Source organism: Schistocerca nitens, chromosome 11 (assembly GCF_023898315.1).
Source record: "Schistocerca nitens isolate TAMUIC-IGC-003100 chromosome 11, iqSchNite1.1, whole genome shotgun sequence".
NCBI classification, from domain to species: domain Eukaryota; kingdom Metazoa; phylum Arthropoda; class Insecta; order Orthoptera; family Acrididae; genus Schistocerca; species Schistocerca nitens.
Genome location: NC_064624.1, coordinates 209,612,071 through 209,636,869, shown reverse-complemented (window position 1 = coordinate 209,636,869; position 24,799 = coordinate 209,612,071). Strand labels below are relative to the sequence as shown.

At 41.0% G+C, this 24,799-nt stretch overlaps 1 long non-coding RNA gene across 2 annotated transcripts; it reads right to left on the bottom strand.

Moving 5' to 3' along the window:
- Nucleotides 1–794: 794 nt before the first annotated feature.
- On the bottom strand, nucleotides 795–24,799 carry LOC126213037 (uncharacterized). Of its 2 annotated transcripts, XR_007541040.1 has the most exons (4): nucleotides 24,576–24,799; nucleotides 17,295–17,544; nucleotides 4,339–4,488; nucleotides 795–3,043 (listed from the first exon to the last, which is right to left on the bottom strand). It is a non-coding gene; the product is annotated as an uncharacterized LOC126213037 (long non-coding RNA). The 2 variants fall into 2 exon arrangements; XR_007541039.1 differs by lacking the exon at nucleotides 17,295–17,544.

Here is a 24,799-nt window from a genome sequence, read left to right as displayed (position 1 = left end):
AAATAGAACAATTTATTTAGGCTTCTTATTAACCACCGATTTACTTTTGGAATGGCTTAAAATTACCCAGAGTATTTTATGTAGGTAAAATAATGTGTTGTCCAAGACTGACAAACTTAGCCAGAATAGCAGAGCAACTTCATCACTATAAATATTAAAATATTACAGCAAACAGTCAATTTGTCTATATTTTTACTATAAAAAATGCTCAGTAACTGTAACTACAACATGTGTTGCAACAAGTAACATATTTTGTGGGCAGTATTTTCAAAAAATGGTCTCATGGGGGGCAAAGTTCCCCAGTTGACTGCATTTCCATTCACATATTCCCAGTCTTCAACATAAAATGCTAAATTTTGATAATAAATAAAAATAGCAGTTACAATACAAAATATGCACGACATTTACTTGTAATGACGTTTACTTTTTACCGTGTTTGGAAACAAGTATTCTTCAAAAAGTATTGTTCAGCAGATTTTGCATATGTGCTATTTCATTCTGAGCTAGAAAAGAGTATAGAGTACAAGCTAATGTTCTTACTGAGTGAATGTATACTTTTTTCCTCTCTACAATATTATATAAAATATGGGTACATTGTATGTATAAAAAGCTATTAAAATCCAGAGAAAAAAATAAACGACATAAATGAAGCACAAGGAAGAAACATAGTTGGTGGCAAAGCACAGAAGTCAAATATGTACACAGGTCGAAAGGTGAAGTTTTTATTTTTATATGCATCAATCTGAAACCTGGAGAGTGACATAGTTTACTTGCAAATAATATACGATATAATAAAAATACTCCATACTCAGAAAGAAACATAGAACAAAAATTTATAAAAATCACTGTGATTGAAACAATAATGAGACCACTTGAAGAGAAAATGGCAACCAAATGAAGTTTGAATGTCAATTTTTCAAATCATTTACTAAAGAGTGATTTTGGAAATCACAGTTTCTGCAGTAACTTTCTCATGGCCTGCTTCTACTGCCTTGTGTCACTACACCCTGATATATTTTATTTCCCTCCCTTGGAACCAGATGAATTCTTGTTGCCAGGAAACTGTGAATTATTTTCTCCTGAGCACTGTGGCAGGCTGGGAAAACTACTTTCTCCTTCACTGATGCAGGCACGGCAGTGGCTACATCAGAGAGCAACAATTCACCTGAGAGTAATTTCTTCTTGTTGCTTCTCAAACACATCTCTGCCTTTTGCAACACACTGAAAACCTCCCTTGATGGCTCAATAAGTGAGGTATCTGTGAAGGACTTCAGATGTAAAAGCACGTTCAGACAGGTACAGAGATTTTCTTTGCACAGTGTGACCACACAAATAGTATTGAGACTGCTGCTCTTCATCACACACAGTGTTACAAAGTGGCTCACCAACTTCCTCAGCACACACATCCCCATCTTCACTTACAGATTCCCCCAGTAGTTCTGCCTGCAAACTACTGCCTTCATTTCATTATTATCAGTGACAGTATTAAAAAACTGAGAGAGTAATAACCCTCAGTGACGATTTTACCTCTCGTAGTGTTGGTACTGGATTTTTGAAGTGGAGCATTGCTAACAGATTTTCCAAGGTATCTTGTGTAAATCTACTTATTAGCAAAAATTTAAATTTCTTCTCATTCAGGAATGTGTTCTGCAATTCCAAAATACCTCCAACTGTCAAAACTACACCACACTGAACTGGTTTCCAGGCACTGTTCAGGCCAATTTTCAAGTTTTCAAATAATCACAGAGTGTCCTGAAGATGACAGAGAGCCTCACTGTATGTTTGTTCATCAGAACGACTAAGAGCCATAACTGGAGCTCTGGATGTCATGAGGCAAGACCACCCATGAACGTGCTTTAGCAACCGTGCTGTGGTTAAAGTATTTTTCTGCAGTTTCTCTGTCTTGACAGCATACTCACTGGCTGCTGCAGTCTGGCTGTTAATTATGGCAGTAGCCGAGCCGACTTTCATTTTCTCGTAATGGTTTGGCCTCAGACTTCCCTCACACAGTTTTGGTGCCAGTTTAAGACTTAAACCACTGTCTACCTCAAGCCACTGCTATACACGATTTATATGTACCTCATTACAAGGCGGATCACGTCCCTCGACAACATTTCGTCAGAGGAAGACCGATTGCCCATTGATTAAGTGAATCCTCATTTTTCAAAATGTGTGATGTATCTGTGAGGAAAATTAGTTTCCTATTATGATCAGAAAGACACTGGCAGAAACTAATTTTGAAAACCTTTCGACAACAATTGCAAATTCTTGCCATAGAGCTCAATTTTGCCCTCCTGTCACTGACGCGATGCAGTGAAAATTGTACGAGTGCCTAAGATTCCCTAATGAAGCTTATAGTAGTGTCTGGCGTGAGAACTGGAAAAAGATGGCCCTGTGTAATGGTAACCTATTGTTTGTTTCCATCTTGAGGTAATACCACCCAGCATAACAACTGATGCATTAGAAGCTATAGTTTTTGCAAGGGCGAGATCTGGTGGAGGTGTTGTATCATTATCAATGGTGCAGCCAATGCTCAACCACATTCCAATGGTGAGTGATACTAACCTCATCCATCATGAGAACAGCATGCATCTCCACTGGTAACATGAGGGCAAGCTTGACTTTCAGGAAATTCACGAGCTCCCTCGGCACACCAGGTCTAACTTTTATGCTCTGTAGCGAACATATTGGGGTTCTATCTGAAGGAAATGGTAATTTATTTTCCAGCAGGACTTTGTACCCCTTACTACTACAAGGTGGTCGATTTTTTCGCCCTTTCCACTGACCATTTGCTACCTTCACGTGTCCCCTTCACTCATACTACAAACTGATCTGCACCGAATAAACCGTGCAGACTCGCAAAGAGGCTGTCTTTTTCTAAACATACTCTTCTCTCCCTTTTCTGAGAGGGGGTGAGTTTTCTCTTGAAAGCTTCAATTCCAGCCTGAAGGTAGGTTCTTCAGGGTGGTGACTTCATCTTCTGTCGTGTCCAAGTTCGCTGCAGGACTGACGTCATTGGTCACATTCGAAGGCTCTCCAACCTCTGGAACACATATTTGCAATATTACAATCTTCAAACATAAAAAACATTTAATACTGTAATATGTTTTTAGGTAACCAGTAATTGTTTCTCAGTAGGCTGTGGTACGTAATTTAAAAATTCGTAAGATGCCAAAATCGTAGTTTCAAAGGACTGAAGCAAGTCTATGACAATCTGAGTGGTAATATTCCCAGTATGCTCTTAATACTATGAAATGGTAAAGTAATGTCATATCCTAAAGTGCAATTGTAGTTGACCAATTGTATTTAATTCTCAACAAACACTACTATAGTGTTTCCAAAAACCTGTAGGCTCTTTGCTAGGCATCACAGGAACCTGACAGCAATAGAATGTAAAAGAGCTTCACTGTACAACACTTCAATAATAACGCAGCACGTGAGAACTGAATACTTAAATTACAAGAGCTGTGCGGCAAGTGTTACTTCCTGATGTGGGTTTTAGTGGAGATTACCTTTAAGTGCAAGTAATTATTATTTACAATAAAAGATTAAATAATGAGGACCAGACCCAACCACAACATTGGACACCTTAGCACCTATTGTGCTACATACTACCAATAAAGGCAAAGCTCTGTATATAGAGTCTGAAAAACACAAATGATATGGGAAACACCACAGGCGTTTAAGGAAACTTTAGCCAGCTGTGGTAACAAATCAAAGCATCAGTTTTCCCATTTGCGTATAACATTTAACTGTAAATTAGAAATACGGTATATACAGTATCCAATGGCAAGCAGCAGAAGCGATATAGCATAAAGGTACGAGAAATTACATTACTTTATATTTCATCAGATACCAATACAAGTGGACTGTGTGTCTGAGAGATGTGGTCCTGTTCACTAAATTACCTTGTGGTGAAGTATTTTGTTCCCCCCATCAACAGACCCTGGACATGTCAGTTTCAAAAATATACAGCTGTTGCAAATGAAATGTTTTAGTCTTCTTCTGTACACAACTCAGGGTTAAAGTGAGTGTACAAAATATAACTTCTAAAGAAGGAACTCTAAGCAACACATTTACAACAACTTTAAAAAGGTATATGCTTACTGTACTCAACTGACAAAGTGTTTCCTACGACAATTACTACGATACTAGTAAGCCTACTTTCTGCAAGCATAATGCTGTGAAGGGAAATTCTGTGTGTCCCACTGATCAAAAACAGCAAATGTGTGCTGTTAGCAGTGACACGAGATTTTCAGAGTGTCATAATTCAGGAGCAAGTGAAAGCATGACGTATGCATATAGCAATTGAAGCTGTGAGCGTTATTTTCCAGTTACCTGTATCCTCAGTTCGTTTCTCTAGTAGGCCAACAGGTTTCCTCTCGGCAAGAGCCTTACGATCACCAAAAATGGTTGGCACAGCATTTGGTTTACGTTTTACCACTCCACCAATTCTGTCGGCTCAAACTGGTCTGGAGTAAAGTGATTCTGGTAAACACAAACAGTACTATCAGTCAGTTTAGTTACCAACTTCGTTATTTAAGCGATATAAAAATTTCAAGACTATACGTTATAACTATATTTTGTAACATAAAATATATGAATCTGTAATATCAATAGAACTCAGCACATGCTATTCGTAACTACATACAGTGCAAGAAGTCAGAGACCTATGAGTTAGGTACAGTAGCTATACACAAACATTGTAACACTCAGATTCTATCTACAAACTAACTGAAACAATTTCATTTTACATGATACGACTAACATCTTTTAGGGAATGTATCTTCATTCAAGTTTAATTTTCATTAGGTTTAGGTTTCCTGTGTAACAACAAATATTGTACAATGCACGTTGTCTACGCCTGCCTACACTGTGTGATCAAAAGTATCCGGACACCACCAAAAATATCAGTTTTTCATATTAGGTGCATAGTGCTGCCACCTACTGCCACTGTTTCCGATGTGATGGTGAAGTGGAAACGTGAAGGGCCACGTACAGCACAAAAGCGTACAGGCCGACCTCTTGTGTTGACTGGCAGAGACCGCCAACAGTTGAAGAGGTTCGTAATGTGTAATAGGCAGGGCATCTGTCCAGACCGTCACACAGGAATTCCAAACTCCATCACAATCCAATGCAAGTACTATGACACTTGGGAAACTTTGATTTCAAGTTACTTTTGAGTACATTATGGGAGTGAACAGTGGTCAATGTGTTACAAATATTTACTATCAAAAACAGTCTCGATCACGATTTATTTATTGCGGTGACCGGTTTCGACCACTACTGTGGTCATCTTAAGAGCAATGAGTAAGAACCTCCTTCTGGTGGTAAATCACTACCACCAATCAGTACTCACCGTAATAAATAAATTGTGATCAAGACTGTTTTTGACAGTAAATACTGGATTTCAAGGTTGAGCGCACGGTGCAACGAGTGTAAACATTGGACGATTGAACAGCGGAGAAACGTTGCGTGGACAGACAAATCACGGTACACAATGTGGCGATCCGAAGGCAGGGTGTGGGTATTCCGAATGCCCGGTGCACGTCATCTGTCAGCATATGTAGTGTCAACAGCAAAATTCAGAGGCAGCGGTGTTATATGCTGTGGTCGTGTTTTCCATGGAGTGGGCTTCCACCCCTTGCTGTTTTGCGTGGCACTATCACAGGCCTACATTGATGTTTTAAGCACCTTCTTGCTTTCCACTGTTGAAGAGCAATTCGGGGATGGTGATTGCATTTTTCAACACGATCGAGCAGCTGTTTGTATTGCACGGCCTGCGACGGAGTGGTTACACGACAATAACATCCCTGTAATGAACTGGCCTGCACAGAGTCCTGACCTGAATCCTAGGGAACATCTTTGGCACGTTTCGGAATGCGGACTTCGTGCCAGGCCTCACCGACCGACATCGATACCCCTCCTCAGTGCAGCACTCCGTGAAGAATGGGCTGCCATTCCCCGAGAAACCTTCCAGCACCTCATTGAACGTATGCAAGCGAGAGTGGAAGCTGTCATCGAGGCTAAGAGTGGGCGCCAGGAACTTTTAAGTCATTTTCAGGCATGTGTCCGGATACTTTTCATCACATAGTGTAGTATTTGTATCTGAGACTGTTGAATATACAAGATGCCGTATTAAAAGAGTTAATTATAAATATACTGTACTGTTACGACTGACGATACAATTCAACTATGCTATTCTTTTTATTTATTTCAACGTTTGTCGAAACGGTAGGCCTACACTATTAAATGCAAGTAACAGGTACTTTACAGAGGCACGTCATTATCACGCCAATTATTTTCACAAAATTTACTGAAAATGAGGCACTGTTAGTTGATCTTTGAAGTACACATAGCCATAGCCAACAACATACATTAAAACGTCCAAATACTGTACTTCCCATCTTCAACAATTGGGCCTACACACTGAATACGAAACGAAAAACCGTGTTTACCTATTACACCTTTCGTGTTGCCAAAAATATGTCTTTATAGCAGTCAGTACATTACAGATTAACTAGAGACGTGTAGCTTTCACTATGGTTTGTCCAAAAAAACGGGCTTGCACACAACGTACCTTTTACAAACGAATGTGAACGGTTTGAGACGAACCACATGTAATGACACACCAAATCTGATCACTAAGCGAGTCGAAATACAGCAAGTTTGTTAGACAGTGAATGTTAAACCTTAAGATTATTTGCACTAATGAATGAAAACTGTACTTTCCATACAGAAGCGAGAGTCTCATGTGGGCTGCCAGTTGGCACTGCTGATTTTCATCGGTCATATTCTCCTTCTTGCTGCATCTCTACCTTCAGAAGGAATTCTGTACAGTTTACCTCCCTTTCTGCCTCAGAACAAAAAGCCAAAAGCACAGCACTGAGGCAGTATTCTACTTAAAACTTCGAAACTACACAACACTGCCCATGCTTCACACACAATGCTTGGGCCCACAACGGCTGCTAATGTTACAAGATGTGATTTCAGCCAACTGTGGATGGCGGCGAACGCAGCAGAATACGATGTCCGTACTTCCCTTTATACGAGGCTGTACTGCCCTGGTAAACACGCCACGACTCCAGCGCTGCAAAGTGGAGTGCATCTCGACTTGCACTGCTGCCAACTTTGGACTTGCTAGCAAAACGGCTTCCTCGTGGAAGAACGGGGACGTGTGTTTAAAACCTTTAATCGTGCAATCGGATAGATCAGCAAAGTTTCACAAGTGAGAAGATAGTACGACACTTGTATGTGGAACAGATTCTGTAAAGATTCAACGTTCACCTTTTGCATTATAAACAACCCACATACGGTACTTGATACTATATCCTACAGCAGTCTCCAAATAAATTCTTGCCCTTGTGCTATTAGGTGCTAATTATTTTCAACTGTTTGCGCTGGCTGTACGCTACCATCAGAACTTCAATTTCAAAAAGAGCATTACTTACATCTAAATAGGAATTCAACTTCATTAACAATTACTTAACATAATTCCAGTTTATAAGTTACTATGATTAACCTACTGAAACGGCTTTGCCCTCGCATTTTTTGCAAGTTAATTGCATGCATGAACTCTTGAGTTATTTATGCACCATTCAGGCTGTGGATTCTTTGCAGCTTTTGCAATTAGTGTTTTGCAAGGCTTGTATGTAACACATAAATGAGATACTTCATGGCCTTAATTCAAGATGGGAGTGTCAATCTGTAAAAATATAATTCATCCAGAAATCCCATCCAACCTTGCTATCTGAATCAGCACTTAGTGTGTCAAAGTGAAAACTTTGTATCTCTCTTCACTTCTGCTGCCACAGTATCTGTATTTCTCAGGTAAGTTTTCATATTTGTATATGTCTCTTTGTGACCTAGTAAGTAAATACAATCTTTAATTGATGGCAGTATGTTTGAGCACTGATTTTAATAATTACCAGCAGCAGGAATGTACAGATTACTCAATTCAATTAAACATCTCAATATCCTAGTTTATTGCTGTCAAGGCTAAATATAATTTACAGAAATGCAATTTTTGCAACTGCTAGTACTACTGCTAAATCTACTGCTGCAGCTACAAGTTATAGAACCACAGACATCAGAACTTTATGTGTGCATTTATTGTGACGTGCAGATACTACGTAACTAATTTTTTTTTTTCTTCACTACCCACAACACCAAAGAGGCTACTATATCTAAATTATGCTGAACGAGGTGGAGCAGTGGATAGCACAATGGAATCATATTCAGAAAGACAGTGGTTCAAACCCGTGTCGAGGCATCCCATTTTAGATGTTCCGTTATTTCTCTAAATCACTTCAGCGAAATGCCGGGATGGTTCCTTTCAAAGTGCAAGGCCTTAATTCCTTTACCATCCTTTGCTAATCTGAGCTTTTGATCCAATCATTATTTTGTACATTTGAGAGAGATGCAACCTCGTGACAAGAAAGTGATGCTGTAGCAGCTTCCACCAATAGTGCTGCAGAAGGAAATGACATGGAGGCTTCTGGGTGAATCAGACTGAATAACGGAAAAACTATGGCCACCACAAACGACATGGAATCAGGAGGAATTGCTACACCAATCCACACCAACAAAATCTAAGGAGACTGAAGATTGCTATTTTTGTGCAGCGCAACTACTTGGACAGATACCCTGAAACAAAATGAGAATGGTAATGTGGGCAGTTTCATAAAATATCTGGCATCAGTTTGTGCAATCAATTAGAAGGCATAGAGCAAGACCACTGTTAAAATGTGTGTGTTACGTGCATGCACACTATTTAAACAAAATTTGATTGCTGTCTTGGAAATAAACTAAACCCTTATTACTTCCTGAGAGAACTGAATGTGAGTGTTTTCACATGACCCTCGGCTGTGTTCAAAATGACTGCTGTCAGCTATTGTAATTATGTAGCTCTGCACTATTAACCCCCCCCCCCTCGTGAACCTTGGACCTTGCCATTAATGGGAAGGCTTGCGTGATACAGATACAGATAACCATACTGTAGGTGCACCCAGAACACAGGGGTATCTGTTGAGAGGTCAGACAAACGTGTGGTTCCTGAAGAAGAGCAGTAGCCTTTTCAGTAGTTGCAATGGGCAACAGTCTGGGCAATTGACTCAACTGGCCTTGTAACATCACGCAAAATGGTCTTTCTGTGCTTGTATTGCAAACAGCTGAAAGCAAGGGGAAACTACAGCTGTAAGTTTTCCTGGGGGCATACAGCTTTGCTGTATGGTTATATAATGATGACATCCTCTCGGGTAAAACACTACAGAGGTATAATACTTCCTCAATTGGATTTCCGATCAGGGACTGCTCAGGAGAACATCATTATCAGGAGAAACAGAACAGGGATTTTATGGATTGGAACGTTGAATGTCAGACCCCTTAACTGGGCAGATAGGTTGGAAAATTTAAAAATGGAAATGGATAGGTTAACGTTAGATATAATGGGAATTAGTTAGTTGATTGGCAGGAGAAACTGAACTTCTGGTCAGGTGAATACAGGGTCATAAATACAAAATCAGATAGGGGTAATGCAGGGGTAGGTTTAATAATGAATAAAAATTAGGAATGCGGATAAGCTACTACAAACAGCAGGGTTAATGCTCTTGCACAGTAGTACAGGTTTATATGCGAACTAGCTCTGCACATGATGCACTGAAGAAATGTATGATGAGATAAAAGAAATTATTCACATAGTTAAGGGAGAAAAAAATTTAATACTCATTGGGGACTGGAATTCAGTAGTAGGAAGAGGAGGAGAAGGAAAAGTAGTAGGTGAATATCGAGGTTTAAGAATCATGAAAGAAGGTTGTATGTGTGGAAGAGACCTGGAGACACCGAAAGATTTCAGACTGATTATACAGGGCATTACAAAAAGGTAGGACCAAACTTTCAGGAAACATTCCTCACACACAAATAAAGAAAAGATGTTATGTGGACATGTGTCCGGAAACGCTTAATTTCCACGTTAGAGCTCATTTTAGTTTCGTCAGTATGTACTGCACTTCCTCGACACACCGCCAGTTGGCCCAACTGAAGGAAGGTAATGTTGACTTTGGTGCTTGTGTTGACATGCGACTCGTTGCTCTACAGTACTAGCATCAAGCAAATCAGTACGTACCATCGACAGGTTAGTGTTCATCACGAACGTGGTTTTGCAGTCAGTGCAATGTTTACAAATGCGGAGTTGGCAGATGCCCATTTGATGTACGGATTAGCACGGGGCAATAGCCGTGGCGCGGTACGTTTGTATCGGACAGATTTCCAGAACGAAGGTGTCCCGACAGGAAGACGTTCGAAGCACTTGATCGGCGTCTTAGGGAGCACGGAACATTCCAGCCTATGACTCGCGACTGGGGAAGACCTAGAACGACGAGGACACCTGCAATGGACAAGGCAATTTTTCGTGCAGTTGACGATAACCCTAATGTCAGCGTCAGAGAAGTTGCTGCTGTACAAGGTAACGTTGACCACGTCACTGTATGGAGATCGCTACGGGAGAACCAGTTGTTTCCGTACCGTGTACAGCGTGTGCAGGCACTATCAGCAGCTGATTGGCCTCCACGGGTACACTTCTGCGAATGGTTCATCCGACAATGTGTCAATCCTCATTTCAGTGCAAATGTTCTCTTTATGGATGGGGCTGTGATCAAATTGTAAATTTTCACAATCGACATGTGTGGGCTGACAAGAATCCGCACGCAATTGTGCAATTACGTCATCGACACAGATTTTCTGTGAATGTTTGGGCAGGCATTGTCGGTGATGTCTCGAATGGGCCCCATGTTCTTCCACCTACGCTCAATGGAGCAGTTATGATTTCATACGGGATACTCTACCTGTGCTGCTAGAACATGTGCCTTTACAAGTACGACACAACATGTGGTTCGTGCACGATGGAGCTCCTGCACATTTCAGACCAAGTGTTCGTACGCTTCTCGACAACAGATTCGGTGACCGATGGGTTGGTAGAGGCACACCAATTCCGTGGCCTCCACGCTCTCCTGACCTCAACCCTCTCGACTTTCATTTATGGGGGCATTTGAAAGCTCTTGTCTACACAACCCCGGTACCAAATGTAGAGACTCTTCGTGCTCGTATTGTGGACGGCTGTGATACAATACGCCATTCTCCAGGGCTGCATCAGCGCATCAGGGATTCCGTGCGACAGAGGGTGGATGCACGTATCCTCGCTAACGGAGGACATTTTGAACATTTTCTGTAACAAAGCGTTTGAAGTCACACTGGTACGTTCTGTTGCTGTGTGTTTCCATTCCACGATTAATGTGATTTGAAGAGAAGTAATAAAATGAGCTCTAACGTGGAAAGTAAGCGTTTCCAGACACATGTGCACATAACATATTTTCTTTCTTTGTGTGTGAGGAATGTTTCCTGAAAGTTTGGCCGTACCTTTTTGTAACACCCTGTATGATGGTAAGACAGATTTGGGAAACAGGTTTTAAGTTCTATGACATATTCCAGGGGCAGATGTGGACTCTGTACACAATTTACTGGTTATGGACTATATATTAAAAATGAAGAAATTACAAAATGGTAGGAATTTCAGGAGTTGGGACCTGGATAATATGAAAAAATCAGAGGTTGTAGAGTGTTTCAGAGAGAGCATTAGAGGACAATAAAAGGGGAATGGAATAGAGTAGAAGGAGAATGGGTAGCTTAGAGGGATGAAATAGTGAAGGCAGGAGAGGATCAAGTAGGTAAAAAAAGACTAGGGCTAGTAGAAATCCTTGGGTAACAGAAGAAATATTGAATTTAATTGATGAAAGGAGAAAATATAAAAACACAGTAAATGAAGCAGGCAAAAGGGAATACAAAAGTCTCAAAAATGAGATCGACAGGAAGTGCAAAATGGCTAAGCAGGGATGGCTAGAGGACAAATGTAAGGATGTAGAGGCTTATCTCACTAGGGGTAAGATAGATACTGCCTACAGGAAAATTAAAGAGAACTTTGGTGAAAGGAGAACCACTTGTATGAATATCAAGATCTCAGATGGAAACCCAGTTCTAAGCAAAGAAGGGAAAGCAGAAAGGTGGAAGGAGTATATAGAGGGTCTGTACAAGGGCGATGTACTCGGGGGCATTATTATGGAAATGGAAGAGGACGTAGATGAAGATAAGGTAGGAGATATGACACTGTGTGAAGAATTGGTGAGAGCACTGAAACACCTAAGTAGAAACAAGGCACCGCAAGTAGACAACATTCCGTTAGAGCTACTGATACCCTTGGGAGAGCCAGCCCTGACAAAACTCTGCCATCTGGTGAGCAAGGTGTATGAGACAGGCGAAGTATCCTCAGACTTCAACAACAATGTAATAATTCCGTATCCATAGAAAGCAGGTGCTGACAGGTGCGTGAACCACCAAACTATCGTTTTAATAAGTCACCATTGCAAAACAGACAAATGAAAAAACTGGTAGAAGATGGCCTCAGGAAGATCAGCTTGGGTTCTGTTCAAATGTAGGAACACGCGAGCCAATTCTGACCCTACTACTTATCTTAGAAGCTAGGTTAAGGAACGGTAAACCTACATTTTACAACATTTGTAGGCACAGAGAGCTTTTGACAATGTTGACTGGAACAAGCTCTTTCAAATTCTCATGATAAATACAGGGAGCGAAAGGCTATTTACAGTTTGTACAGAAACCAGATGGCAGTTATAGGAGTCGAGGGGCATGAAAGGGCAGCAGTGATTGAGAAGGGAGTGAGACAGGGCTGTAGCTTTGTGTCACAACTTGGCTAGAAGAAGAGGCAAGTCGGTAGGAACATTCTGAGGGATCGACGATCACCTACTTAGTACTGGAGGGAAGCGAGGAGGGTAGAAATTGTAGATTGAGACCAAGAGATGAATGCAGAAGGATGTCGGTTGCAGCAGTTACTCTGAGATGAAAAGGTTTGCACAGGATGGAGTAGCACGGAGAGTTGCATCGAACCAGTCTTTGGACTGAAGATCACAACAACAACACCTCTGTACTACCAAATCACAACATATGTGGCCCGCCTGAAGACTGTGTGACATGGCGCACATTTATGGGTACAACTATCAGGTTTCACTCTCTTGTATTAGTGCACGGTGAAGTGCTGTATGCTACACGTGTCCAGAAACGCTGCGTTATTTGTAGATCTGAGTAACTCTACGGGAACCAGATTTTGGGAATGCACAAGTGAAATAAAACACAGCTGTGTGCTATGTGTGTACATGCACCACTGCTCTGGCTTTCAGTGCAGATTTTGGAAGGCAGTTCAGTTAATTTGTTAGTTGCCGCTTGACTCTTAGAGGGATGTGTAGCTGGTTCACATTTCACAGCCACGTTCTTATTACAGCTCCACAAAAGAAGGTCTGAATTGATTGGTGATTACTGTGGAGCTCAAAACGAATCTCCTACATTTAGTAAAGTGTATGATACATGAGCAACATCGTTACACAGTGTTACTGTATGAAATTCAGTTGTCATCTCTGTAGCCACCGACAACGAACTGTTGTTACTGTTAATGAGACTACTGGCAAGTGTAACAGCAAATAAAAGAGAATGCTATATGTACAAAAATAATGACTAATAAGCACTATTATATTCTACACCTACATACATACTCCGCAATCCACCATACGGTGCGTGGCGGAGGGTACCTCGTACCACAACTACCATCTTCTCTCCCTGTTCCAAACAGAACGAGGGAAAAATGACTGCCTATATGCCTCTGTACGAACCCTAATCTCTCTTACCTTATCTTTGTGGTCGCGAAATGCAAGTTGGCGGCAGTAAAATTGTACTGCAGTCAGCCTCAAATGCTGGTTCTCCAAATTTCCTCAGTAGCGATTCATGAAAAGAACGCCTCCTTTCCTCCAGAGACTCCCACCAGAGTTCCTGAAGCATTTCCGTAACACTCGCGTGATGACCAAACCTACCAGTAACAAATCTAGCAGCCCGCCTCTCAATTGCTTCTACGTCCTCCCTCAATCCGACCTGATAGGGACCCCAAACGCTCGAGCAGTACTCGAGAATAGGTCGTATTAGTGTTTTATAAGCGGTCTCCTTTACAGATGAACCACATCTTCCCAAAATTCTACCAATGAACCGAAGACGACTATCCGCCTTTCCCACAACTGCCATTACATGCTTGTCTCACTTCGCATCGCCCTGCAATGTTACGCCCAAATATTTAATCGACGTGACTGTGTCAAGCGCTACACTACTAATGGAGTATTCAAACATTACGGGATTCTTTCTCCTATTCATCTGCATTAATTTACATTTATCTATATTTAGAGTTAGCTGCCATTCTTTACACCAATCACAAATTCTGTCCAAGTCATCTCGTATCCTCCAAAAGTCACTCAACGATGACACCTTCCCATACACCACAGCATCATCAGCAAACAGCCGCACATTGCTATCAACTCTATTGCTATCTTCCCTGGGCCACTCCAGATGATGCCCTCACCATCGAGGACAACGCACTGGGTTCTATTACTTAAGAAGTCTTCGAGCCACTCTCATATTTGGGAACCAACCCCATATGCTCGTACCTTAGTTAGGAGTCTGCAGTGGGGCACCGAGTCAAACGCTTTCCAGAAGTCGAGGAATATGGCATCCGTCTGATATCCTTCATCCAGGGTTCGCAAGATATCGTGTGAAAAAAGGGCGAGTTGCGTTTCGCAGGAGCGATGCTTTCTAAAGCCGTGCTGATGCATTGACAGCAAATTCATTATATTCAAACTGAGAATATGTTCGAGAATCCTGCAACAAACTAATGTTAAGGATATTCGTCTGTAATTTTGAGGATCCGTCCTTCTGCCCTTGTTATATACAGGCGTTACCTGCGCTTTTTTCCAGTCGCTCGGGACTTTACGTCGGGCAAGAGATTCGCGATAAATGCAAGCTAAGTAAGGAGCCAGTGCAGTAGAGTACTCTCTGTAAAACCGAATTGGAACCCCATCAGGACCTGGCGATTTATTTATTTTCAACCTATTCAGCTGCTTCACAACCCCAGGCATGTCAATCACTACGTCCTCCATACGGGAATCTGTACGAGACTCAAACGGCGGTATGTTTGTACGATCCTCCTGCATGAAAGATTTCTCAAATGCTAAATTTAAAATTTCAGCTTTCGTTTTGCTGTCTTCTGTTGCCAGGCCAGACTGATCAGTGAGTGACTGGATGGAAGCCTTCGACCCCCTTAAGGATTTTACGTAAGACCAGAATTTCCTTGGGTTTTCGGCAAGATCTTTTGCTAAGGTACAACGGTGGTAGTGGTTGTATGCTTTGCGCATCGCTCTTTTTACAGCAACCCGAATCTCTACTAACTTTTGCCTGTCCTCATTCTCCTAATCTTTCTTGTACCGCGAATACAACTGTCTCTGCTTCCTGAGCATTCTCTGAATTGCGCTGTTAAACCGAGGTGAGTCTTTTCCGTCCGTAACCCACTTTTTCGGCACATACTTGTCCAATGTGTGATTTACAATGTGTTTAAAATTAGCCCATAATTCTTCCACGTCCATCGTACCGGAAGTAAATGAAGTCGATTGATTTACTAAGTGGGATGCTTACAACTGCTTATCCGCGCTTTCTAGTAAGAACACTCTCCTAGCCTCCTTGACCGACTTTTTAACTTTCGTAACCATAGTCGTAATGACAACATCAGGATCATTAACCCCCGTCTCAACACTGACACCGTCGATGATGTCTGGTCTGTTCGTGGCTGCCAGATCTAAAATATTTCCATTACGCATTGGCTGTCGATTTAGCTGCTCAAGACAGTTTTCGGATAATGTGTTCCAAAGTAATTCACACCACAGCTTGTCTGTACCACCTGTAATGAATCCATAGACATCCCAGTCTATACTAGGTAGGTTGAAGTCACCTCCGACTAATATAGCACGATCCACGTACTTCTGCGATACAGAATGTAGACTCCCTCCGAATGATTCTAGAACTGTCACGGTGGAACCTCGTGGCCGGTAATAACACCCAACAATTAACTTTATTTCTCTTTGCTCTGTTAGACGTGTCCAGATAACTTCACAATCACACTCTACTTCGACCTCAGTAGACACAATATTTTTGTCAACTGGAATGAAGACACCACCTCCTACGGTGTCTAATCTGTCTTTCCGATACACATTCCGACCCTCACTAAATATTTCAGAACTTCCTATCTCAGGGTTCAGCCAGGTCTCAGTCCCGAGAATAATTTGCGCGCCACATGCTTCCTGGAGGGCAGAAAATTCGGGAACTTTATTCCGAACACTCTGAAAATTTACTGCTAATATCTTGATAGCTGGAGTGTCTTTACACTGAGCACGTCCCGATTTCCCTGCCCGCACGTCGACTGGTGAGTGTTCATCAGGACACCTCGCATTGCTGCCTATCCTAAAAAAAAAAAAAAAAAACCCTGTGCACACCGCAATTACTCTGCTACCCGAGTAGCCGCTTCCTTTGTGTAGTGCACCCCTGACCTATCTAGGGGCGTCCTACAATTCCCCAACCAATAGGGCAAGTGGGTACACGTAGGAGGGTTTTCGCAGTTGGGAGTTAAATGATCATTGTAGATGATGAATCTGTGGTAATGACAGTCTCTGACTAGGTATCAGGAAGGCTGTACTTTGTGTTCTGGTAACAGACGAGCACCGCAGTCTGAAGGTGGCGATCTACGGTTGAGGGGTCATCAGAAAAGATGCGAATGAGGAATATAGGGTCAGAATTGTGATGAATTCAGTGGGCTTTTTGGATCTGCGTGTCCGGATCTGGACTCGGCTTCCACACAACTGCCCCCACTGTGATCTCGGGGTCCACCACCGTCAATCGCAAAAATGAGTCAGCAGGAGGTGGGGCGTCGGGGTCAGCTCGGTCACAGTGGACTGTTTTTGAGGAGGGAGGCATGTGGACCTAAGGTGATGGCTGGTAGACATTGCAGGAGGCGGGTCTGGGAATCGTAATCGGTGGATTTTACGATTATCGAGCCTTTGCAGGGTACCAGTTGTGATATGTTGTCTGGGACTATCTTTGTTTTTGAGGAAAAGTGTTTTAGCACTGGGAAATCCGAAATCAGAGTGTGAGAGGATATTAAGGAATGTGATGTAGGAGACGTGTGGGCTGGGATGGGATTTGACCGCATAGGTTCGGGTGGGGGGGGGGCAAATGTGGGAGGGTGTCACAGATAGGTGGGGTACCTCTCTTAGGTGGGTTACTGGGATCGTTTCAGGATGGGGTGTCAGAGGATATTGACTGTGCAGTGGGACAAGGTTTTGAATGCCTTTCCTTACTTTTCTTACCTTTAGCAGGTGGGTTCAGGCCAATGCAGACGGAGCCAGTGCGGTAACAACTGTGGCACAGCTTGTAGGTGTCGGTCTGTCGTTGCTGGAGGATGTGGGGGATGCCGGGAAGCTGCTTCTGGACCCAGACGTAGTGATGATGATGCTGGAAGTGGAGCAGCTGGCTGCTGCAACTGTGAGATATGTGGCACGGTCGGCAGTGTTGGCAGCACTGGCAGTGGAGCTGTGGTCCGTGCCGGACTGATGCCGTCTGCAAATGAGCAGTCGGTTACGTGTCAGGACGGTGTGCGCCTGTGCGTGGGAATATGTGGGAAGACGGATGGAGTCATCCGAGTACTACGATAGGAGGGAAGATCGGTTCACTGCCGAAACGTGTTTTGGAATAAACGACAATAACAAATTCCACGTATGTCAATTGAGTTCCGTGGCAGTACTGCAATGGCCTCCCGCCTTGTTTCTGCCTTTGTGACTTCAGCAGCCTTCATCCTGAGATGAGAATACTGCAATTCTGTGACACACACGTATATGATTTTAGCACTACTTCTCACATGCTTTGCACTAACGTATGTTACAAAGGTACTCCTCACTGTCTTTCCTTCTTTTGAGTTCAACTTAAAGTCTGTACCACTGTACTACTCAAGTCTGCTTTCTGTCACTGGAAATCATTCATAGTGAAATCAAACTCCACTATTTGACAGGGAAAAACAGTTTTCAGACATTTTACCATCATTTGTGTGAAGTGTGACACATTCACCCACCATGTTTTGGTAAGAGTGAGAGGAAAATTAGCTCATGTGCGGCATAAAACCCAAGACTTTCAAACAATAGTTTAGAAGTGGAAACTTTTTCTTGCACTGGTGTCAAAAGTTGCATGCCCTGTGCTCACCAAGACGATACATAACTTTGTTTATTACCTATATGTGTGACTCGAGGTGGTTGACAATTTTATTATTCATTAATTGAGTAAAACCTGCCAGTCAAGAGGTTTATCTTTTTATAAAGCCAAGAAAACTCTAGATTTTGAACTGTAGCCTCCAAATTTGCTGCAAACAGTTGGCATCCTTAAGGATATGTTTGTGATTCAGATATATTAGCATGTGATATCTGTAGTTATAGGTACAATGACATATTTGTGGTAAATATAAGTAGCGATTTCAAAACATTTCATCTATCATCATCTAATTCATTGTATACATGACTGATGAGTTGTCATGTGTGGAGACACGGAAAGACCGAGTTTACAATTTGTAGCTACAAATATTTATAACAATATAAACATTTCAGTGAATCATTTGTAAGTTACAGTCATAATAAACAAAATTTCTTCCCAGACAGCCAAAGAAAAATTTTTGCCTCGCAATATATTTGTACAAATAAGTGAGGTCTTTATACTAGTTGTAAGCATCCTATGGTTGAGCATGTGCAGTTTTGAATAGATTGCAGAGAATCTAACTTGAATAATAGTTAAACGAGCATTGTGTGTTTTGTTAATTAAAATATCACTCAGTGCTGTAGGCACCTCATATAAACATCATGTCTTCTGAATTCTTTCAAGTTAAGTGAGTACAAAATATATTTCCAAATCTCTGACACGGAAAGCTTTTGGGTGTATTTTTTCTGGGCTCTTGGACCTAAGAGTTTGATGGTTGATTGAACAAGGAAGGTTATCTTGTATTCGAAGACACACGGTGAAAATATGGATATGAGGACTTCCTGATCTTCAGCATTCTTCTGTAGCACCACATTTAAACAGCTACCTTTCTCCTCCTGTCTATGGTATTTAATGTCCACGGTTCACTTCCATACATGGTTAAACTCCAAAAAAATTCTCAAAACAACTTTCCACTACTCATATTTATAATTATGTGATGTAAACATCTCAGTTTTTTCAGAAAAGCTTTTTACTCTACTGCTGCACTGTAGTTTTCATCCTCTCTGGTTTTGGCATTGCTACCGAAATAGCAAAATTCGTCCAATCCTAGTAGTGTGCCATTTCCCACTCTTAATCCCTTGTGCATTATCTGCTGTAATTTGACTACAACCCTTTACCTTGTTTTACATTTCCCTGTGGTTTCTGTTTACTTGCATTCGGAGTTCTATAAGGCATGCTAAGTGACTCAGCTAAGCCCTTCACCCCAATACTTCTGAAGCCACTTTAAGTAACTATATTAATTCAAATGAAGTACTGTGTTTACTGTTACCAGTCACTGTTTAATTTATTTCCTCGCCATGTTTCAAAGATTTAAACCTCCATTACCAGGTGGATTATTTGTATTAATATGATGTTTGTATTATGTTGCGATTTTTGGCTAACATGAGGCACTGCCTGTAGGGAAACAAATCGCTATTTGGAACACAGCTCTGTGGAGATCCCTGACTAAAACCTGGACATAAATCTAAATGTACAAATAAAACAGTTATAATAGAATACCTCTGGTCTTCACAGGCTAGTTTCTGCATCATAATACAGCACAATAAACTGAAACACTTTGTAAACAAAGATGATGTTTAGAAAGTGATAGATGCAAACAACATACAGCAGAAAGACTACTTCAGAATACTAAGAACATATAGTAAAACAGACCATTATGTCTGAGTAAGTCTTAAAGTATTGTGCATACCTGTGGTTGAGCACATGAATAGATATTAACTATTTAAAATGGAACATGACTCTTCTTTTAAGTTTACATAACTGAAACGTTGTATTCATTTATGTGTTCAGGTGACCTGTTGAAAACATGAAATGTGATAATTATATTGCTAAAAATGATATAATTATACATAAATAACAATTCGGTTTGGGATTCAGAGATAGAGGATGAAAGGAGTGACAGAAGAAGAGCGAAATATTGGTCATCCCAGAGCTATGGGTTTGCTAGGCTTCCACCTGTAGCATGTTATTATCTTCAGAGCGTTGCAGTTGGGTTGCTGTTCCTCTTGACAACATACCAGAATGCTGCCATTTTGGGGCTGTGGGATGACAAGAGGAGTTGTGGATGGCGGAGTGTTGTTGTAGACTTCCAATAAATTCCAATTTTATGTCTACTACTTGTTATTCTAATGGTCAGGTCTAGTAAGTTTACAATGGTGCCTACTTTGTCCTCAACTGTGAACTTAATACCTTTATGTGGGGTGCTGAACAATTAGATAACTCATTGCTAGTTAATTGTGATGTATATGGCACAGAAAGGAGACTCTGACCACTGGAGGTACTACATTTTAGTTATTTTATTTACATATTTGGATTTATGTTCGAGTCTTAGTGACCTCCACACAGCCATTTTCTAAATAGTGGTTTGTTTCTTTACACACAGTGCCTCAGGTTACCCTAAAATCCTGACACAATGTACACCTCTATTAATACAAATAAATCCATCTGATGACAAATATTTGTCTGGACTATAGCCTTATATGGAAGTGAATCGTGAACAATAAACAGCATAGACAAGAGGAGGATAGAAGCTGTTTAAATGTAGTGCTGCAGAAGAATGCTAAAGATTAGGTGGGTAGACTGAACCACCAATTAAGAGGAACTGTTTTTGAACAACGTCCCACACGTACAGTCTATCGTTTTATTTTACCAATTTCACGTTTGTGACTAGTTTTGCCAACTGCGACCAGTGGCGATGCCTCATTCCAAATGGATAATGTGGCGGACCCCAAAATCAATCACAAAGACTGGAACATTAAGTAATAAAATAAAAACAATGTATTACTGCCGTGGCACTTCTACGCTATCATAAACAGTTTATCACTTGCTGACCCACGAAGTTCTCCAATGACAATAATGGAGAAGATCATGATACATAATGATAATGGAGATCATGATAGATAAACAGGTACATAATCTGGGAGGATAGAAATTTATGGCACCCCCTGCCTATAAGTGCAGTCACGTTAACATGAAACATCGTGAGGTAAAAAGTAACGGTTAATTGGGATGCGTTGGCAGTAAAAATTTTAGAGAGAGAGAAAGCCTCGAATACTGTAGGTGAGTTCAAATGGACGTAGGTTGCAGTAGTTATTCGGAGATTAAGAAGCTTGCACGTGACGGACTAGATTGGAGATATGATGAAATCAGTCTAACGAGTGATGACCACAATATTTAAGCAGCAGTAATGCAGGTACGAAAAGCAGTCAGGCTGATCGAAGGCAAGAAAACCCGCATGCTGGCTGACCCTCATAGAATCCCAAACAGCAAACAGGTGTTTGGTCTTCCCTCGTTTGTCTCTCATTTTCCGTTTCTCATCATCAGTAAAGAGTCCAACTGCAGCCTTTGGTCCACCAAACTTGTGTACATCTACTCTGCCTGAAAATTTCAACAACTGTTACAGTCCTTCAAGTAACAATACTTATACAGGTGCACAAAGCCACAGAGAAAGGAACACAAAGTCTAGAATGAGTTTTGGACTCGTTTTACTTAAATAGTACTGTCAAGTTAGAGCAGAGTACGGAAGCTGGTCTGGAGAAAATACAAGCAGTAATAGTGCACTCTGGTGTGGAAGTATTGCAGCACCACGACCGGCCGCGAGTTAACACGGCTGTCAGCCGTGTAATCGGGGTGCCGAGTGAACGGCTGTCTGTTGGAACAATGTCTCACACGTGTGCTGTTACTGTCACTCCAACTTGCAGATGTGGATATGCTGACTATCGCCTTGCATCTGAATAGGGTGGCTAGGGAGAGATACTAGATGAGCATCTGGCAGGATGCGTAAGGAGACAACTTTTGGCTAGAATCAGGTTACAGACAGACAGCTTTGATAGGAATTACAACTGCATAGCACCACAAAATAGGGAATAGTTACCAGAAAATATAAATTAGTTTGTTAAAACATTAGGATGCTGAATGAATAGGTAGATGAGCTTTTCTTATGTCAGGAAGGTGTATGAAATTCGGATGTGTGTCTTTTGCCTCTCTCAACACCATGTACTCTCAGTGATGGAGAAATTAAATATATGGGATTACAGGCTAGCATCATGTGTGTGTGTGTACAGTTTACTTGGAAAAAGGAGGGATGTTAACACAAAAGCAAAAATATAGAAGCAAGAGGTTTTTGTGTAGATCACAATGTAAAAGCATGTGCTTGTCAGTTGTTACTACAGAATCATACACTTCTAATTATAACACTCCTCAGGGGTCTAGGAGACTATCAGTGATTTAGGAGAAATCTAGATGAATTGTTGAGCTTTCTGCCAAACAAGTTGAATCAGTCATTAGTTTTTGAGGATTTTAATGCACTTTTCTTAAAAGATTCCGACAGGTAAAAAGTGCTAGAACCATTATTTGGGTGTTTGAATCTGATTCTGGTAGTGAATTTAGCAACTTGTGAGCAGGGAGACAAGAGGACCCCAAATCAAAATATTTATTAACACAGCTCAGGCTGAACAAGTGATGTGCAAGAAATTGTTAATGGAAATGGGAAATTTATTTGAAGCCTGTGATAGTATAAGTTCTTATTCAGCAAAACCACTCGATTTTAATGAGTGTCTAAAATATTTGCAGAAATATACATATTCTGACAAATTAATAATGCAGACATCTTTAGCGTATTTCTGCAGGCTAATGTATTATGGAATAATTGCTTGCTTAAGTTAATAGCAAAGAGGGGAACTATTCATGCATCAATTATCTACTGGATGTACACCACGTTTCTCATTTTTTGAAGTATTGCAAGCATTTCTATAGCTATCAAGGTTTCATAATTACTATTTTTCATGGCTATCTGTATGGGACTGGATGAAATTATTTTATACTTCTTGCCCCCTTTAAAAAATACAGTACAATAAAAACTTATTTTTATTTAAAGTGTTACTGAATACAATGTGGCAGATACTGAAGATATAAAACAAATCCTTCCATGCTGCCTGTCTCCTAAGGGCATGTTTCCAAACCATCTCCCTCTCGGCAATGGCCTTGCGTACCATTAGTGTTTTACTATGGCAAAAAGAGTTTTCTGCAGCGCTGGTTTAACTGTCACAAATTCATTATTTCCTATGGTTTAAAATGGCTCTGGAGTAAAGCGATTTGATTAATCACTGAAACAATAATCGGCTAATCTCATTACGTCAGCCGTGTATTAAAGGTGCAAAAATTTGGGTCGACAGAAGCGTCCGATCCAACGCGTCGGCTTTGACCCGTGACGTAAGGGTGTTGTCGTGTGTGACGTCATGACGGCGCGGAGTTTGGTTTGAGTGTGGCTGTCTCCAGTTCTGTTTTATCTTATTTTATTTACTTTTCTGATCTGTTCGTTCTATCCCGTGAGATTTTTTTTTTTAAGACAAAAAACACTAATCAGCTACTGAAGCATCTTTATCTTCTATTAGTTGCAGGGGTTACGACCCATTCATGCATGGCTGTCTTCACTTACACGTTGTAGCTACGCAAGGCGTCTAAATTTGTTTATATTTAGTTTGCCCCCCACCCAAAACACCTCATTTGCCGCGCTTGTCCAGTTAGTGTCATTAGGCTTCTTGTGGAAAGTGTGTGTGTTTGTTTTTCTTTCCGCCATATTTGTGACGTCATGGGTCAAAGCAGACGGGTGGGATCGGACGCTTCCGTATTTCCAAAAATTTTGTAACTGTCCATTACAATTATATTTAGCAATGAAAACGATGTTCATCTGCAAAAAAATAAAACTACAAATATTACTGATAATAACACACAATCTGCACACGTTCGGCTGACACACAATAATACCTTCTCATCTGTGGCATTCCACTTACAGTATTGCTCGAACGCAATTTAATTTTTAATTTAAAAACTTAGCTGCTCCTCTTAAGTAACATTCATTCCTTGGTATGTTTAATTTGTAGCAATATTTCACACACATGTTGAAGTTCTATTTGCACTTGAGATCGTTTACTGGAGTAACATCTTACACAAACAGTTGTAAAATAACGAGAAATTAAGAAATTAATTATGCTGCTCTCATTCCGTTTGCTTTCGTTTTACATTTTTCCTGTTCGCTTCAATTCGTCACTCCCGTGATAATGCACTGAACACGGGGTGAAAAAAAAAAAAAAAACGTGCTTCAAGATTTGCACACCACAAACTGAAACGTCACTGTCTTGGGGCTCAGTTATGACATTTTTTTCTGTTTTTCCAAGTGTACACCTGTGAAAGCACCGATACTGTACGTCTGAATTTAACCTCAACAATCTACTATTAGTTACGTCAAGAACTTTAACAAGCTAAAATACTGCAGGTCTCTACTACGTGATATACTCGGTGCGGAATCTTAAATTTTCTAATCCACGTTAATGCGCGAAAATTGCACTTACTTTACACAAAGCAGTTGCTTTTGTAATCTGCCAGTATGCTCTGCAGATGTTCATCAGCAGTATTATTCTTCTTGCTGCGTCCCTCTCTTCTTGCCTTCGAAGGTACAACCAAAAGCACAGCATTGTTGGTTCATTCAAGACGAGAAAGCCCAATATTTCCTACTTTAAACGAACATGTCACGAACTGCAGTCAGCTGTAACGTGTGCAGTGTGCGGATGTGATG